This window comes from Dendrobates tinctorius, unplaced genomic scaffold (assembly GCF_039654945.1).
Source record: "Dendrobates tinctorius isolate UK_male_01 unplaced genomic scaffold, ASM3965494v1 ptg000060l, whole genome shotgun sequence".
Taxonomy (NCBI): Eukaryota; Metazoa; Chordata; class Amphibia; order Anura; family Dendrobatidae; genus Dendrobates; species Dendrobates tinctorius.
This window is the reverse complement of record NW_027361728.1, coordinates 62,781,801-62,787,339: the sequence shown is the minus strand read 5'-3', so window position 1 is coordinate 62,787,339 and position 5,539 is coordinate 62,781,801.

Sequence of the window (5,539 nt, the reverse complement as noted above, 5' to 3'; positions counted from 1 at the left end):
TTTTCATATTGCCCATGTTAGGAACGGCGGAACGCACTAAATAAAAATAAATAATAAAGTGTGTTCGCCGCTCAGGGTCCACCGTGCAGTAGGTGTAACAACCGCTGCTGAGTAATGGCAGACTCGCTATATGGCGGTATACTGCACTCGGGTTAAACGTCACCCGAGGTGCGCAGAGCGGACTCTGTTAAACTCACAGAGGCACTTTAGAATAAATAAAGCATAAACGCCGAGCCTGTTAACTTCACAGGTCTCAGCTGGTGTGCACACACGGTATATGGTCACAGGACACGGCCCAAGGCAGAGGTCGGTGTCTGTCTTGAACTACCGTGCGCGCGGTGTTGCTACTGCGGATGCCGGTAAGTGCTGCTAACTGCAGCGCGGCAGTCACTACTGCCACTGTACGACAGTGCCGTGAGGCATAACACTATCGGACGCTAGTGTAGCGGTGCGGTATGCACTGTAGCGTATGGCTTGCCATTGACTGGCGCTGACTATAACTCTAACTCCCTAACCACATACGTAACATCAAAGGGAAGGGGTTTTATAATGAGTCAGTCACCAGAAACAAACATCCATCACCATTCACACATAGCAAGTAAAGTCTATACTAGCGCATGGCAGACCGGTCATGCGCGCTTTTTATAGCCGTGCGTGACCTTCCAGATCTCCGAGATGGACCAATGAGCTCTGGAGCAGGACCTGGGCACATGACTCCCGATCTCCAATGGGAGATCGTCTCGTGAGCATGCCCAGTAGGAGCACAAATGAACTTAGTCTCTGGAACGGTCTGCTGCAAAGTAATCTTCTCTGCAGGAGATAGACAGCAGGAGACCGTGGAATGTGAGGCTCTGGATTCCTGCAGAGCAGACGCAGAAACCTGATGCCTAACAGCCCACGCCTGTTACTTGCCACAGGTGAGTTTGAACAAGCATCACATACTTGAGACAAAGTTGTTTACACACATTTTTTGAAAGGTGTCAGCAATTTTGTCTAGCCCAGTTTTATGGATAAGTGTGAAATTATGTTGAATTTGCCTTTTTGTGTTGTTCCAATATACACAAAGGAAATAAACATGTGTATAACAAAATGTGTAATTGCAATTATTTTCTGGGAGAAATGGTTCATTTTCTGGAACAATTTCAAGGGTGCCAACACTTTTGGTTATGACTATATATCCTGGAATAGATATGTGGTAATAAAGTGCCCGGGAGAATAGTACCAGGAAGTGTGCACTTATATGACCTGTCACGTGCAAGAAACCACAGCACACAGTGTAGACTCACACTTTACTCTGCCTGTTTCTGATGGTTCCTGTACAGGGTGCACACTGCTGTTTGTTTTTTTCTAATCTTGTTTCACGTTCTGGAGGAAATCACAAGGCACTTAGGTGTGTTCATGAAGTGAGGTCTCTGTGTGCACACATGCGGAAGGAAATGTCAGGTTTCTGCACATATGTCACATGCATAGGCACACCATGTACAGAAAGAAGAACTAATCTGTATAGACTGAACTGGTTATTCTTCATCTAGATTCCTCAGAGGTGCAGAAGCTGCGAGGCTAATAATGCAGAAAGGGAACTGACTAACATAATTTACCTACATATAATCTGCAAGCACCTGAGATGTAGTAAAGTGTTGGTGGTCAATGTCCACGTTGATGTCAGAAATTGTTTGCTGTTCTTGTCGGTTCCCCAAACCTCAAATGAGGATCCCAGCTCAGGTAAAAAATCACTAAGTAGCCATGTTGAGGAGGTATAATGTCCATTTTAGCAACTATGGAGCAATAACTTCAAGTTCTTCATCGAAATGACTCTATTATTCCTTTTCATTTCTCTTCCGTGTCTCCGCTCTCTGCGGCTGACTATAAAAGCAGCATGTTTTAATCATAAACCTTCTGAGTTTCAGCCCGTCCTGCCAACATAACTTCAGTACCTCCTCGATGATCAGGTAAATTCTCACTTCTGTGGGAACGTTTCCACCTGATCTGTCTGCTCTGTTCTCATTTCATTCTTCCTTTGCATTCCTCATACATGCTGGGAACCTCTAAGTATGTATAGGCACCTATTCCCCTGATGTGGGCCTAAAGATTGGTAATTTGGCATTTGTTGAGTTAATGTGAGCATGTGTCCTTCAGGTAAAAATCAAAACACCATCCTGTTCTTTCTTGTCTACAGGAGACCACCACTCCCCTGCCTCCCATCTGCCTTGTTGCCAGGGGCTGTGCACTTCTGTTTGATTGACAGTTTGGACCAACGGCATTGTTGTTCTGCCGGCCTGAACTGTGCGCTCTCTGATGCTGAAAGGAGAAGCAGCTTTACCTCTGCAGCATCAGAGGAGCATAACGGCACAGAAACTGGGCAGGATCGCAAGCTAAAGGGTAAGCTCACAGCTACAAATATAAAGTACCTGAGATACTCAGCCAGAAAAGTTGGAGAGTGTCAGGTGAGTGTCATAAGTTTTTTTCTATCACCTAGCATGGTAAGCCATGTGAGTGCTATGCGATTGTGTGATTTTTCTCCCTCACCTAGTATCCGTATGACATGCGAGTGCTATGCAAGTGTGCATTTTTTCCCTCACCTAGCATCCATTTGCCATGCTAGTGCTATGCAAGTGTGCGTTTTTCCCCTCACCTAGTATCTGTATGACGTGTATACAATCCGCATTTCAAGATAGTTTTCAAACCAATAAAAAATCATATATACATAGCTGTCACTGAGATATATAATTAGTGCAGTGCGTGTGTAGCTTACAGTTCATGTATTTAGCTAATAAATAACATAAAAAAATGTCATGAGGTCTCCCTTATTTTTCTTAACCAGCTGAGGGAAAGCCGACAGCTGAGGACTGTTATTAATAGCCTGGGAAGCTCCATGTTTATTACCCTCTTCCCAGACAAAACATCAGCTCATAGCTGTCGTCTTAGCCTTTACTGGTTTTTAACAAGGGGAAACGCCCCAAAAAATGACATGGGGTCTCTGTATTTTTAATACCCAGCAAAGGCTAAGCAGACACCTGTAGGCTGATATTAATAGACTAGAAAGGGGCCATGAATGTTGGCCACCTCACAGACTAATAACAACAGCCTTTAGACATCGCAGAAATGGTGCATTCGTTAACCTCAGCTCTTCCCACTTGCCCTCGTGCATTGGCAAGCAGGGTAATGATTTTGGGATTGATGTCAGCTGTTTTATGTCCGCTGACATCCAGCCCAGGGGTTAGTAATGGGGAGGCGTCTCCAAGACACTCCCATTACTAACACTGTAAGTTTAAATAAAAAAACACACACAGAGCAAAGTCCTTTATTTGAACAAAACTCTCCCTGACCCTCTTTTACCCATTTAGTAAGATCCAATTAAAAATAAAACTAAGTAATCCTGAACTGTCAGCAGATAATCCAAAATGATGATGTCCCATATCAAACTCCAGGTCGGCTACATCCGGATAGTGTGTTGAGTGGTGATATGTCCACTTTTCATGTAATGTGCCTGCAGTGACGAGCGGTGACATCAAGGTTCATCCACTATCTGCGGACAGGTGAGGGTTATTTTGTTTTTTTTTGTTTTTTTATTTGGATCTTAATAAAGTGTTTTGTTCAAATAAAAACTTTGTTCTGTGTGTGTTTTTTTACTTAAACTTACTAACCCCTGGGCTTGTTGTCAGCGAACATAAAACAACCGACATCAACCCTAAAACTATTAACCCATTTGCAAACGCACCAGGGCAAGACAGGAGAGCTGAGGCTAAGTGCCAGAATTGATGCGCTACTTCTGGGGTGGCTGAGGGCTGATGTTATTAGTCTGGGAGGGGGCCAATATCTATGGCCCCTTCCCAGCTTATTAATATCAGTCTGTTACTGTTTGCTTAGCCTTTGCTGGTTATAAAAAATAGGGGGGCCCATGTCATTGTTTTCTGGGGGGGGCATGTTAATAACCAGTAAAGGCAAAGTAGACAGCTGTATTAGCGGATATTAATGGCCTGAGAAGCTCCATGTTTATCACCCGCTTCTCAGACTATAAACAACAGTCCCAAGCTGTCGGCTTTCCCTCAGCTGGTTAAGAAAAATAAGGTGAACCCCACACCATTTTTTTTCTTTTATTTATTAGCTAAATACAAGTACAATAAGCTACACACACTGCACTAATTATATATCTCAATGACATCTTTCTATTTTATTCTGACGGTTCACTCTGTGAATTAAGTGTACGTGGCTTATGACATGTCGGGTTTCCTACGAGATGGGTGCTTAAAAATCACACGGCACATGAATGGTCAGTGTGCCGTACAATTTTTTTTCTCGTACCCAATGACTTGCATTTGTGAGTCTCGGCTGTTTTATGTGGCCATACAGAGCATGATGCTAGTTTTTCCTCATCCCAATTCCAGGTGAGGAAAAACTCACAGATGAATGCTGCCTAATTAAATAACATTGTTGCGAGTGCAAGGCGATTTTATTTTTTTTCTCACCGTGCACTTGCTGATTTTATACGCAGATGTAACAGCGTGCCCCAGTGATCCCAGCCATCTTCAAACAGTGCTTACAAGCTCTATAAGAAAGAGTTTTGGAGCAGTATTCTTAAGTTCTTAAATTGCTTTAAAGGGGCTATCAGCACAGAAAGACCAAACCAAGTGCGCGCTCGGAGCACCATGGCGTTGCCAAACATTTCAGTGTAACTTCCCACATGCTTGGTTTCCATCTATCTCTGCCTCTATAAAGCCAGACCTGTCAATCAAAGAAGGGAGACAGAGGGAAAACAGGCAGGTGGGAAGATGTGCCGGAAGTACTGTGTCCCGGAAGTATTTCGCTGCCATTTCTGCGTTCCAGGACACAGTTCACCGACGCATGCGCACTAATGCTTTTCGGCTTTACCCTCAGTTGGGCAAAGCATACTGTACAAGCGAGTGGAGATTGCAATGCGCAGGTGCAAAATATGGATGAGAACTACGGAAATGACCTGAAATATTGCGTATAGCGGCCTAGGAGGGATGGAGCAAAAAGACCGCCCATCGGACCGGACCCAACTATTTTACATACAGCACGAAAATGAGGCGACAGATTCCCTTTGCACATGGTCAGCCACTGCTGCTACACTTCAGAGGTGGCTGTAACCTAGGCAACAAGCTGTAAACAGCAACATTAAGAATCCCTCCCAGTATGGCACAAAGAGGTAACTGTCAGGCCTTTACATGCAGATTTCCCTGCATATACGTCAGATGTAGCTATAATGTGAGTGACAGAGAGCCGACAACTAGTGCACTGTCTGATCTACAGGCAATCTGCCTCAGTGCGTGTATGGCAGGCTCTGGCCGTCTCACACTGGCTGACAGCAGCTGCCGCATGCATCGTGTCACAGTCTGCTCTTCTCTTCCTGTGCCGTGTCCTCCATGTTTCCGTACATTACAGTGAGTGCACCACACGCGCAGCGACTATGTCTGTGTCCACCAGGTGGCGCCGAAGCCTGTGCTGTCCGTGCTGTGGTGCGGCTCCGCCCTGAGTCGTGCACAGACGCGGTGGGCGGGGCCACAGGAAGCGATATTTA